The 13,666-nt window shown below is 48.4% G+C and overlaps 1 protein-coding gene across 2 annotated transcripts in view; it reads left to right on the top strand.

Moving 5' to 3' along the window:
- Window positions 1-13,666, top strand: part of PLEKHG3 (pleckstrin homology and RhoGEF domain containing G3) — a 77,049-nt gene that overhangs the window by 19,414 nt on the left and 43,969 nt on the right. Inside the window, exon 1 of one of the 2 annotated variants that reach the window (XM_066388040.1) lies at window positions 11,148-11,387. The exons of the other annotated variant lie outside the window; for it this stretch is intronic. The gene's annotated coding sequence lies outside the window, so the exon portion shown is untranslated. Of the gene's footprint in view, window positions 1-11,147; window positions 11,388-13,666 lie in introns of those variants that run through there. 2 annotated transcript variants of the gene reach the window in all.

Raw genomic sequence — 13,666 nt, 5'->3', positions numbered from 1 at the left:
CTGCCAGGGGAGGTTTCCTAGATCCCTCAGGATAGTGGAGAAGAGGAGTGACTCCATGTCTGACGTCTCTGAACTCCCCGGGGGAGGAGTGAGCATGGTGTGGGGGCAAGGCACAGGTCTGAACCAGCCCCTCTTTGGAAATCCCTTCAGAGCTGGCCCAAGAGCCATGTGGGAGAAACTAGTGTCCTCATTCCACTGTCATACCTCATTCTGGATCCGTTTAATGCAGTCGAAGATGACATTTTTCACCAGACTTGGGTCTGAATAGTATCTGGCTATTCACCAAACACATTACCCCAACCTTTAGAGCCCAGGATTTTCCAACATGGAAGCTATTATAATAATTTTTTTTATTTTTTTATTTTTTTTTACAGGGACAGAGAGAGAGAATCAGATAGAGGGATAGATAGGGACAGAAAGACAGGAACAGAAAGAGATGAGAAGCATCAATCATCAGTTTTTCGTTGTGACACCGTAGTTGTTCATTGATTGCTTTCTCATATGTGCCATGACCGCGGGCCTTCAGCAGACTGAGTAACCCCCTGCTCGAGCCAGTGATATTGGGTCCATGCTAGTGAGCTTCTTTGCTCAAGCCAGATGAGCCTGTGCTCAAGCTGGCTATCCTGGGGTCTCGAACCTGGGTCCTTCCTCATCCCAGTCCGACGCTCTATCCACTGCGCCACCACCTGGCCAGGCTATTATAATAATTTAAAGGCCTTTTGAGTGATGAGAAGATATTTGACATAAGCACATAACCTCATTCTTTGAAAGCCAACATTATTTGAATATATGCACCTTGAGTCATTCAGAAAAAGGGAGAAAATCTCTTTCCTCCCTTCAGGTGTGAGCATAGAACACAGGCTCAGTTAGGTCCCCCGCTGTTCTGATTGTTTCCTGGCTCTTCTCTTTTTGATTTGGTTATACATTTTCCCCACGGGGGCAGTGCCACATCTCACACTAAGTACATAGCGTCTAACGAACAATAAGTGGCTACTGAATGGATGGATAAGTACTCAGTCAACACCTACGTAGACAAACAACAATAAAACTATTAGTCAGGGTTCTGCAGAGAAACAGAATAGGATATCTACATATCTGTATTCCTATCTACCTAATATTATTTTATATATTTATTTATTATTAGGTATTGGCTCATGTGATTATGGAGGCTGAGAAGTCCCATGATCTGCTGTGTAAAATAAGCCAGAGACCCAGGAAAGCCTGTGGCGTTGTCAGAGGGCCTGAGAGCTGTGGTTGCAGGTTCCGGTGTGAGTCTGAAGGCCTAAGAAGCAGGGGTGTGAAGGACAGGGAGAGAGTGACATCCTAGTGTAATCAGTCAGGCCAGTTTTCCTCCACCTTTCTGTTCCGCGCAGGCTCCCAGTGGATTTACAGATGTCCACCCACATCGGGGAGGGCCGTCCACTTCCCTCAGTCCACCAATTCAAATGCTCATCTTTCCTGGAGACACCCTCACAGACACACCCAAAATAATGTTGAACCAGATATCTGGACATCCAATGATCCACGCTAGTTGACACGTAAAATTATCACAAACTCTAACATTTACTGTATTTCCCCATGTATAAGACGCTCCCGTGTATAAGACATACCTTAATTTTGGGGCCTGACTTTTGAAAAAATTATTTTACATAAAGTTATTGAACTGAAGCTTTATTCATCATAAAATTCACACAACTCCTCATCACTGTCAAAATTCCCACCCACGCCTGACCTGTGGTGGTGCAGTGGATAAAGCGTCAACCTGGAATGCTGAGGTTGCTGGTTCAAAACCCTGGGCTTGCCTGGTCAAGGCACATATGGGAGTTGATGCTTTATGCTCCTCCCCCCTTCTCTCTCTCTCTCCCCTCTCTGTAATGAATAAATGAAATCTTTATAAAACAAAATTTAAAAAAAAACAAAAAACTCCCACCCATTAGCTTTTCTTCATCTGTTTCTGATGGCGAATCACTGTCTTCAACAATGAGCGCAAAAACAAGTGTGAAAAAGCTGGAAATGCAAGTTAAAGTATTTACAACCACTGTATAAGATGCACCCAGTATTTAGACCCCAATTTTTTTTGAAAAATGGTGCATCTTATACATGAGGAAATATGGTATTAAGCATTGGGTACATCCCGGGCCCGTGCTCAGTGCTTGACTGATATGATCTCATTCTTAGAGATATATATGTGTGAAAATTACATAGAGAGAAAAATTCTAATACTAGGTGACTTCTAGGGTCTCTTCCAGGTTTAGGGTTCTTTGATGTGGTGTAACATTAGTGAAACTAGAATATCAAGGTGGGGCTTAGGAACTTATCACTTAAAAGTAGAAAAACAAAAGTAAAGATTTTATTTTTATTCATTTTAGAGAGGGGGAGAGAGAGAAACAGGAAGAGAGAGAAAGAGAGAGAGAGAAAGAAGGGGGAGGAGCAAGAAGCATCAACTCCCATATGTGCCTTAACCAGGCAAGCCCAGGGTTTTGAACCAGCAACCTCAGCATTCCAGGTCGACACGTTATCCACTGCGCCACCACAGGTCAGGCCACAAAACAAAAGTAGAAATAAAAATACCATTTATTACTAGTTAGCTCTTTATGTGGACTAGGAACTGTGTGCTAAGTACCTTACAAATATTTTCTCACTTATTCCTGAATCATACCCTGTGAGACAGGTACTACTTACTACTCACCCCATTTTCAAATGAAGAAACCGAGGCACAGAGAGGTTAAATAGCTTCTCTAAGATGCGAACTTAGCATTCAGGTGTGTTGACTTAAGAGCCTGAGCTCTTAACACACTGTCGTGCTTCCAGAAGGACTGCAAAGTCCTCCATCCTGGTCTGGATGCCTGAGAAGGTGCCTTTCCATGGGCCACAGGGATGCAGGTGAGCTGAGGGTGGGAGAGGGATGGGGAGCGTTGTCATAGAAACAGCGAGATCCACTGTGAGGAGGGTTGGCACTCACTGCAGCTGGGGCTGAGGAAGGTTCTGGAGGCAATTCTACAGGAGCCCCTGAGCCCAGCAGGAGGCCAGTGTCCCATTCCACTCAGCGGCACTTGGTGAACCTTTGCTTCGCTTCCTCTGTCCCTCTGGGGCAGGACAGGATGTTCTCCGAGTTTTAAGCAGCAGGACTTTTCCTTGGGAACAGGCAGCAGAGCTGCGATTAGGGCTTAAAAGTCTGTGGTTGCCAGGCAAAGGCCCTGCCTTACCTTTTATAGCCATCTGGCTTGAAATGTCACAAGTATTTAGAGACTTTTGCCCCCCCCCCCCATCAGTTTTATGACCCTGAACACATTCTTCCTTTTCTTCCCATTACTCCATTTACCAGCTCCAAACTCGCTTTGTAAGCCTAGCGGGCTTTTTGGTGAGTTACAAGACAATTCACACTGGTTTAGGTTGGGCAATGGGATGGGACATTTCCTTTCTTGCTTTGAATTTGCTTAAGTTGCTCTTACCTCCTCTGCTTGGGTCTATCAGCTCCTTAAAAGCTGGGATGGGGTATTTTGGTGACAGAGTGCTGGTTAAGGGCACAAGTTTAGGTTGCAGAGAGGCCTGGGTACAGGCCCCGAGTCTGCCTTTGAGGGCCACATGACCTGGGACATGTGACTTAGCCTCTTTTACAGTTGAGACTTGATGTTCTCATCTGTAAAATGGGAGAGAACCGTTACCCGCCTCAAAGGATTGGTGGGAAGATGGAGCGAGGATGCTGATGGAGCACTTAGTGCTGCTCCTGGCACGAGGCTGTCCCCATAATCTACCGAGCAGGACAGCCACAGGCCTGGGAGAGGGGTATCTGGATCATGCTGTCAGGGGTTATGGAGTCAGGCTTTTCTCGCTAGGTAAGCTTGGAGGTGAAAGGAAAAGAGAGCTTGTTGTAGCTGAAGTATCCAGTTTGGGGGTTCTTAAGATGATAGAATCCAAGATTTCTAGGATTTCAAGAGACCCTGGAAATCTTCTAGGAGGGAGAGCAGGCCAGGGGAATCTCCACATGAAGAGATAGGAGGTTTTGATGGGCGTGCCTGGCAGCCAAGAACAGAATAGGACTGGGTGGGGTGTGTGAGCCTCATCACTGCTCAGATAGCGAGACACCTTGGGTCAATGCCTCATTCCCCCTGGAGATGCTGGTGACTTCAGGAACTAGATGGACTCGGTCCCAGTGGCCCTAATCTGGTTATAATCGACCTGTTTCCTATATGGTCTGGCATAGAAACCTTAGAAAGGGTATGCAGGTCTGTGCCCCACTGATTCCTTGGTACAGCTGCTCTGTCCCTTTTGGACTAGATAGAGAAGTCAGGACTGGGAACCATGGGCCCTTGTTAGGAAGAAAATGTCAACAGCCAAAATTACAGCTTGGAAGAACTGCCTCCATCTGCAAGTAACTCGGCAATTACCTCCTATTAAGCGCTCGTTAATTTGTTTTCTGAGGGTTACAGTATAGTGTTGGGTGGGTGTACCTCACCCTGCTTATCACCGCGGTGTTGAAGATTAAGTATTTCACATGAATCAAGGTGGAACTCTTCCATCTGATTAAATATAATAGCCTTATTTATCTAGCATTATGAGGTCTTAAAAGCCACCCCCTTTTGTTTTTGGAGCACTGGGAGAAATTGCAGGGTTTTTATGTTGAGTCCTATGTTTCAGGGGAGGAAGAGGAAGCACCAGGAGGAGAAAAGACACAAGGCAGAATTCAGACCAGTATTTTTCAAAGTGAGGTCTGTGGGTGGAAGTCTCTTGCTATTTAAAATGCAGATTCTTGGGGTCTGCTTCAGTCCTGAGTCAGCAACTTCCCACGTAATTCTTATGAATACAGGTACTCAGGTTTGAAAATCTCAGGTAGAAGTGGAATGCCTTTTGGGATATTAATGACATTGATAAATGAGGTACACAGACAACTCAAAACACCATTTCAGCCCATAATTTCTAAATTCACCCCAGAGCCCGGATAGCTCGGTTGGTTAGAGCACTGTTCCGATACACAGAGGTTGCTGGTTAGATCTCCAGTCAGGGCACATACAGGAGCAGATTGATGTTTGTCTCTTTCTCTTTATCTCACTCCAAAATCAATATATATATAAACCTACCCCCCAATCTTTCACTTTAGCATTAGGCTGGGTAAAGCTTGACATGGTTTTCATTTTCACATTTTATCCATCTACAGCTAGTGGTGCAAATAAAAAAAAATTCTGCATCAAAGACTAGAAGTCAGAGAAGAAACAGCACATTTTATATAAATCAACCCCTAGACCATCAAAGGCTGATGTCTCAGTTCCAACTCCCTAGTCTCAGGTGTTGAAAACGCTGACTTAAGGCCCCTTTATCTACTGATAACGAAGGTGAACAGAAGTGATCTCCAGAAATGGTTCACACGTGGCTCCCAGGTTCTTGAAAAACCACAAGTGATTGGCAAATGTTTCTGCTGCAGACAAAAACTCAAACAAACAGCTCATTTCCTTCAAGAGCTCCCACAGCCGGCTGCCAGCCTGAATATAGTGAGGAGGAGAGAAGCCTTCCTCTCCCTCCCCCCACATCTTCCCCTTTCTGAAGTCAGATTTTTTTCTGACACGAAGGAGCCCAGACTGGGGGAAAGAAGCTACTGATAAAGAATGGGACCCCCACCCCCAAGGTCACTGCCCTCTCAGAGTTGGTCACAGACGTCCCATTTTGTTAATTTCAGGAAGCCTGGGGGCCACAAGGCTCTGAATCAGTGCCTTGTAAGGCATACATCACATTGAGTTTCATTCAGCGTGCTCTGGGGAAACGCAGACTGGGGTTCTGCCCACAGAAGGTTCTGATAAGATTCTGATTACAAGGAGCCTGGGTAACCCTGGAACAGGCGGTAGTGGCCCACATTTCTTTCTTTTTTTTTTTTTTTTGTAATAACGGATTTACTGAGATATATTTCACGTACCACACAATTCATCCATTAATACATTCAATATTTTTAGAATTTTATCGCTCCTAAAAGAAAGTCCCAACCTGTTAGCAGTAACTCCTCATTTCCTCTAATCTCGCCCACCCCAGCCTTCACGAATCTTTCTGTTCTTACAGATTTGCCTATCCTAGACAGTTCATAAATGGAATCATACATATGTAGTCATTCATAACTGGCTTCTTTCATTTAGCATAATCTTTTTTTTTTTTTTTTTTTTTTTTTGTATTTTTCTGAAGTTAGAAGCGGGAGGCAGTCAGACAGACTCTCACATGTGCCCAAACTGGGATCCACCTGGAGGCGATGCTCTGCCCATCTGGGGCGTTGCTCTGCTGTGGCTGGAGCCATTCTAGCACCTGAGGCAGAGGCCATGGAGCCATCCTCAGCGCCCGGGCCAACTTTGCTCCAATGGAGCCTTGGCTGTGGGAGGGGAAGAGAGAAACAGAGAGGAAGGAGACGGGGAAGGGTAGAGAAGCAGATGGGCACTTCTCCTGTGTGCCCTGGCCAGGAATCGAACCCGGGACTTCCACATGCCAGGCCAACGCTCTATCACTGAGCCAACTGGCCAGGGCTTAACATAATCTTTTTAAAGTTCATCTCCGTTGTAGTATGAATTAGTACTTCATTCCTTTTAGTGTCTGAATAAAATTCCAGTGTATGGATATACATTCTATGTATCAATGGATGAACATTTAGGTTGTTTGTACCATTTTTGGCTATTATGAATAATGCTACTATGAACATTCATGTACAGGGTTTTGTGTGGACAGATGTTTCCATTTCTCGTGTGTAGATACTTAGGAGTGGAATTTCTGAGTTGTATGGTAACTCTGTGCTTAACCTTTTGAGGAACTGCCAGACTGTTTTCCAAACTTTATTCATCAGTAGTGTATGATAATTCTAATTTCTTCACATTCTTGTTAACTTAGTTGTTCACTGATTTCTTTCTCATATGTGCCTTGAGTGGGGGGCTCCAGCCAAGCCAGTGCCCCCTTGCTCAAGCCAGCGACCTTGGTGTCGTGTCTATGATCCTACATTCAAGCAGGCAACCCTGCGCTCAAGCTGGTGACCTTGGGGTTTCAAACCTGGCTCCTCAGTATCCCAGGCCGAGGCTCTATGCACCTGGTCCAGCTCATTAAGTTTTATTATTATGTGTTTTTCATTTTAGCCATCCTAAAGGGTTTGAAGTGATTTTTTTTTTTTCATTTCCATAGAGGGTAATGATGCTGACCATCTTTTCATGCACTCATTGGCCATTTGTGTATCTTCTTTGGAGAAATGTCTATTTATATCCTTTGCCCATTTTTAAATTGGGTTATTTGCCTTTTTATAATTGAGTTGTAGGAGTTCTTTTTTTTTTTTTTAATTTTTATTTATTTATTTTAGAGAAGAGAGTCAGAGAGAGAGAAAGAGAGAGAAAGGGAGGAGGATCAGGAAGCATCAACTCCCATATGTGCTTTGACCAGGCAAGCTCTGGATTTTGAACTGGCAACCTCAGTGTTCCAGGTCGATGTTTTATCCACTGCGCCACCACAGGTCAGGCTCTTTTTATTTTTTTTTTATTTTTTAAGATACTATTTGATTTTAGAGACAGGTGGGAGAGAGAAATGGGGTGAAGCAGAAGGCATCAACTCATACTTGCTTCTCTATGTGCCTTCACCAGGCAAGCCCAGGGTTTCAAACAGGTGACCTCTGCATTCTAGGTCAACACTTTACCCACTGAGCCACCACAGGTCAGGTGAGTTCTAGGAGTTCTTAACATATTCTAGATAAAGTATCTTATCAGATATATGGTTTGCAGAAATTTCTCCCATTCTTTGGGTTATCTTTTCACTATCCTGATGTCCTTTGTGGCACAAAAATTTTAAGTATTGATGATGCTTAGTTTTGCTCTTTGTGGCTCAACATCTTGTGACACATTGTTAAAACACAACTTGAAACTCTGGAAGCTTTGACACCTAGAAGTTTGACAGGTGATCTTTTTTGTTGTTGTTTGTTTTACAGGGACAAAGAGAGAGAGTCAGAGAGAGGGATAGATAGGGACAGACAGACAGGAACGGAGAGAAATGAGAAGCATCAATCGTCAGTTTTTTGTTGTGACACCCTAGTTGTCCATTGATTGCTTTCTCATATGTGCCATGACCGCGGGCCTTCAGCAGACCGAGTAACCCCTTGCTCGAGCCAGTGACCTTGGGTCCAAGCTGGTGAGCTTTTTGCTCAAACCAGATGAGCCTGCGCTCAAGCTGGCAACCTCAGGGTTTCAAACCTGGGTCCTCTGCATCCCAGTCTGACGCTCTATCCACTACGCCACTGCCTGGTCAGGCGACAGGCAATCATAAAGTCTGGAATTTCATTCCCGTGTCCCAGCCAGCCCGGCTCCTTCCCAGGGCAGGATGGACCAAGCCCTGGGGCGCCTTCACGCTGTTTACATCCCCTCCCACTCCTGAGATCTACCGCAATAGAGCAGCTGAAATGACAGTTTGGAAGTGTACTTTATTGTGAAAACTCAATGGCCTTTGTCTCTGGGATTTGAAATTTTGATGCAAATGTTGGCACCCGAGAGTTGGGAAGGAGGAGTGGAAGGGCCAGGAGGAGACACCCAGCCATTGATTTCCACAGTGAGTCACTTCTGCTCTGTGTTGTCTTGGTTTTCTCACCCATAAAGTGTGTGTGTGGGGGAATACCTCCATCTCCCCATCTCAGTGGGGGTACTGTGAAGGTGAATTAGTCTGTATTTGTTAGAACACTTTGACATCTTGGATTAAAGGCATTACTGAGGCACAGGGTATTATTATAATAATAAATGACTTAACAGCAGGGAGGGAGGGGCTACTAAAGCAAGAATGGGTAAGGGCAGGAAAGAGAGGCTGTGAGTTGTGGAGGGGCTGCAGCCTAGAGCTCCGGGGCCCAGACACAGGTTTCTGTTCTTAGAGGTGAGATTGTGTGATTCACCCCCATGGTTTGAGTTGTTTCATCTGAATTCAGTATTGCTTTACTTAGTGTTTCCTGTATGACTTTTGCCATAAGGAAAGATGACAATCTTTTCTTGGAATAAGCTTTTACATTAAAATAATTAGAAACAATGCAAGACATTATAATCAAAGGCTGACTTGAATATAACAAGTGTTAAAAAGAAAGAATAGATGGTGGTGAAGAACAGTGTTCCCATTAAGAACCCCAAGCCTGCCACACACTAGGGTGTGACCTTGTCTCCTCAGTTTCTTGTCATTGCAACTGTTCATTTAAAGGGCTCAGAGTAGTGGCTGGCAAGCACTCAATGTTGGACCTATCTGGGATTTTGTCAGGCACTCCTTTTGCTAATTATGCAATCTTGGCTAAGTTGTTAGATCCCACCCATCAGTTATCCTAACTGTAAAATGGGGATAAGGATAGTTATTTGCTCACTAGGTGGCTGAGGATGAAGGGCAACAATGTAAGTAAGTCACATAGCTCCTACAAACGGTAAGCATTTGCTAAATGAGTTATTGTTACTGTCATTAAACACGATTACCTGCCCTGGCAAAGGAGTTAGGGGTGCGCTTATGGCTTGGTTGAATCAGGAGTCTTCTCTGGAAGACTTTGAGGCGGGCAGGAGGGAAGGTATTGACAGGATTCAGGTGAGCAGAGAAGAAAGCGGATGAAAGAAAGACGGAAGCCCGAGGATGGGCTGTCGTCTGAAAGGCAGGAAAAGACCGGGCCTTCTCAATTTTTCCTCCAGTCCGGGGCCTGGCCAGCTATATCTGGTAGAGCCGTAGCGGCTGTTTACCTCCTACCCCTCTTCCTCAATCTCGACTTTCACCTTCCCAGTAGGTCGCCCCAGGGCTCTGCAAAGATGGAGCAGACCCTCCCTCCCTGAGGAATGTGGGTCCCGCGTCCCGGGCGGGTCAGACCCAGCGCGTACCTCCTCCCCCGCAGTCCAAGCCTGGAGTCCCGCTGTCTTCACTCCACCCTCCGCCTGGATCCTGTTTCAAAGTCACCTGAAAGCCATTTCCTTCCGCGTCCGTCCTTCCCCTCCTCTACCCTCCCAGTGTATCACCTGGAGCTTGCTTTTGCCTGGAGCAGGTTTTTTTGGGGGGTGGGGCTTGTTGTTTTTAACGAGAATTCAATAGGCGCCGTTTACTGTACACTCTCGTCTACATCCAAATATCAAATATACCCATTGGTTCTTTCTTTTTTGTGCATTGAATTTTTAAAATTGATTTATTGAGCTGACACTGGTTAACAAAATCATACAGGTTTCAGGTAGACGATTCTACATACCCAGTGGTTCTTTTCATTTATTTTTTAACCCAGTGGTTCTGGTATCAGTAGGACTGGTGATAACGTTTAACCAGTGGGACTAATTCCGGGGTCCCACCCTAGGTTTCTCTCCTCTTGCCTTTGCCGGGGCAGCGTCTTTTTTTCCAGGACATTTATTGCTGAACTATTTGCGGTTTTTAAATATATGCTCTTGCTTAAAATCCAGCCTGCCGCTGTCCCCTGCCCCACTTTCAGGTGCGTATCTTTCCATGCCCGTGTGATCACACAGATACAAAGGCAGATTCTCCGTCTTCGTTTTACAAAATGGGGTCCTGTATTATAGGTTTTACCCCCCCCCCCCCCCCCCCCCCCGTCTCTTCGTGGACTCTCTCCAAGTAATCAGCTTCATCGCTTGTCAGCGTCTCACAGCCTTGGATTTACATCTGTAAAGAGTCACGGGAACAGAGTTTCGGTGAGGAATTCAAGATGTGCCTTTCTGACTCAGAGAGCCGAGATACCCTGTTTTGGTGGGTTCAGGACCCCTAAGTGTGATCTCAACCAGGAACTCAGGTGTAAGCCCCCTTTCCTGTCTGGGCAGTAGGGAATGTCTGGGCTGTCCGAGGCCCTCTCGGGAGGCGTTGCGATCAGGTCTGTGACACCAGCGTAACTGACCCCCACCATGTGCGTCTTTGTATCTTGGCGCATCGAGGCTGCCTCGGGGCGGCGGGACAGACACTTTGGGGCTCGGGGCTCCCCCCCCCCACCTGGCGGACGCTAACCATCAGCCCTGCCCGCCCCCCTCCCGCCCCCGCAGCCTTGACCCCCGGCTCGCAGCTCCGCGAACTTTCCCGGGCCCCCGGGGAGCCGCCAGTTGCTGGATTCCAGCAGCGGCGCGAGTCTCCACCCACTGGAAAAATTCCGGGTCCGTCCCTCGCTCTCTCCTCCCTCCCGCCGCCACCCGGGCTCGGCCCCGACTTCCTGCCGGGCGCTGGGAAGCGGCGCGGGCTGGGGGCCGCGGGGGCCGCGCTCGCCGTGGGCCGCGTCCGTCCGGGGCCGCCCAGGGGCTGGCAGTGGGCGGGAGCGACCGGCAGCCTCAGCCCCTGCGGAGAGCGACTTTCAAACTCGCGCCCGCGGCGTCGCGGCACCTGGGCAGCCTCGCGCGCTGTGCGTGCCGGACTCGGAACCGGACCCGGAGCCGGAGCCGGCGGGCGGCCACCGCTCGGTGAGTGACCCTCGGCTTCCCCTTGTCCCTCTGCCCGTGCCGCCGGCGGCGTGGCGGCGCCCAGGATCACTCCGGCGTCCCCACCCTCCCGGGACCCCCGCCCAGCTGCTGGTGGGTGGAGGACGCGGGGCTGCGGAGGCAGGCCCGGGGCTGCGGGGCTCCTCCCAGGGCGACCCTCCCGGCCTAGGCTTGGAGCGCGGCGGGCTCGTGCGAGGAGACATTTTCTGTGCTTCAGCCCCCACCCCGGAAACCGAAGTAGGGAACGTGCAGGGTGGCTCCGAGCGGCTCAGCTTGGAACCCGGGAGGCCCGCGAGAGTGTGCCCACCCGCTCCCCTGCACGCTCAGTCGCCGGGGGTCTGGTCCTTGCCCTGGACTGCGGGCCCGGCGGGGCGTGCTCTCCTGGGAAGGACCGGAGCCTCTGGTGCTGGGTTTCCGACAGGCTCCGGCAGCCTGTTCCGGATTGGGCCACACGGTGCTGGCCCTTGCGAACCTCAGCTCACGTCCTGGAGAGAGTAGAGTAGGTGCCATGAGTGGGGTGTCCGGGAGCGGAAATCACAGAGAACACTGCCTGCCACCGTCTGCTTTGTCCTCGCCCCTCCTGAAATCAGTTTGGTTCACTTGCTCCATATTCTCAGCCCTTTGGTTCGGAAAGCTAGGATGAGCCGTTCAGACTTGAAAATTTAAAAACGTTTTTAGGTAGCTACTTTTACTCTTTGGAGCTGTTTTTGAAAACAAAAGGAAGAACAGAGTGGGAAATGTAATGGTGGGAGGCTGGAGAGGTGTGGCTTGGGGGGGGGGTGTCAGTGGCTGAGGTTAGAGTTTCATCTCTGAGGTCACTTGCTAAACTGTTGGCAGATGAAGGGACCTGTCCCCTGCTCTGGGGCCCCCAGGAGGCGACCCAGACTGCAGCACCCTGCAGGGAGCCTTGGACTAGGGGTTCCCAGCGTGTCTCCAGCCCTGCCTCAGCATGTTCCCTAATCACACCGACCTTGCTCAAGAAATAATAAGCAAGGAGAGTAGTGACAGCCCCCAGAGGGCTCTCTGCTGAGCAAATCACCTGCTCCCTTCCGGTAAGTGCCTTTCCAACCCCTCCCCTGCTGGCCTGGGAGTGGAATTCTGAGTGAGCTGGCTGGTCTCACCTCCACCATCCCCAGCAGAAAATCTGAGGAGTAAGAACCAAAGGAAGGCGTACCCCTGCTCTCTGTGATTCAGCCTGCCCCTTGGTCCAGGACACTGCATCTCCACCTTCTCCACTTGCTTTTATAATACTTCTGCCTCTGCTGCCCCCACTCCTTTAGGGGATGGTGGGACACCCGTTGGCTCCCTGGGTATCTTGTTCTGGAGAGGGGGCAAACGAAGCCCTAGAAGCAGAGGGTGGGGGGTTTTGTAAGAACTGGGGGGCAGTTTCTACTGCCTTTATTTATTTTTTAAAAACTTTATTCATATTTTACAGAAGGAGGAGAGAGAGAGTGAGTGAGTGAGAGAGAGAGAAGGGGGGAGGAGCAGGAAGCTTCAACTCCTATATGTGCTTTGATCAGGCAAGCCTAGGATTTTGAACTGGCGGCCTCAGTGTTCCAAGTCAAGGCTTTATCCACTGAGCCACCACAGGCCAGGCTTCTACTGCCTTTTATTAGAAGTGGTATAGCAGGAGAGTGGAAAGAGCATGAGTTTGGGAGTCCAGCACAGGATTTTGCCCGAGTTTTAGTCCTGGCTCGAGTGCATGGCATCAAAAATTGGTAGAGTCGCTTGGGTTAGAAGGCACTTCAGATTAGCCTATTCCATTTCCATGGAGGCAGCAGAGCCCAGAGATGGGAGGTGTTTTGAGCCTGGTCACTGTTGGCCGAATAGGGACCAGCACTCAGATTTCCTCACTCTGTCTAATTTAATGCTTTTGCCCACTTGACTGGGGAAGTCACATGTCTTTTCTGACTCAGTTTCCACATGAGTAAAGCAGGGTACTTGCCCACTTTTCCTTATAGAGGCTGAAGTGAGGATCTGATGAAGTCACATGTGGAAAGTGCTCTATAAACTCCCGTACAAAATAAAGGGCTCAGCTGTAGCTAGAAGGGGCCCTCTAGAGCTTTATAATTTCCTGGGTTTGTCCCACATGTGCCACTAGGAAGGATAGATACCAGGAGCCGATGGTGAAAGTTTGCACCCCTGGCCTGTAGTATCTCAGCTCCAGAGTAAACATTTGCCTAACCAAATCCCAGGGTCACTGTGTTTACACTGGGGGAGGCCAAAGGCCACGGCCTGGGGGATGACCAGGGTTGGAGGGG

Source organism: Saccopteryx leptura, chromosome 6 (genome assembly GCF_036850995.1).
Source record: "Saccopteryx leptura isolate mSacLep1 chromosome 6, mSacLep1_pri_phased_curated, whole genome shotgun sequence".
Lineage (NCBI taxonomy): Eukaryota > Metazoa > Chordata > Mammalia > Chiroptera > Emballonuridae > Saccopteryx > Saccopteryx leptura.
This window is presented reverse-complemented; position numbering and strand designations above follow the sequence as displayed.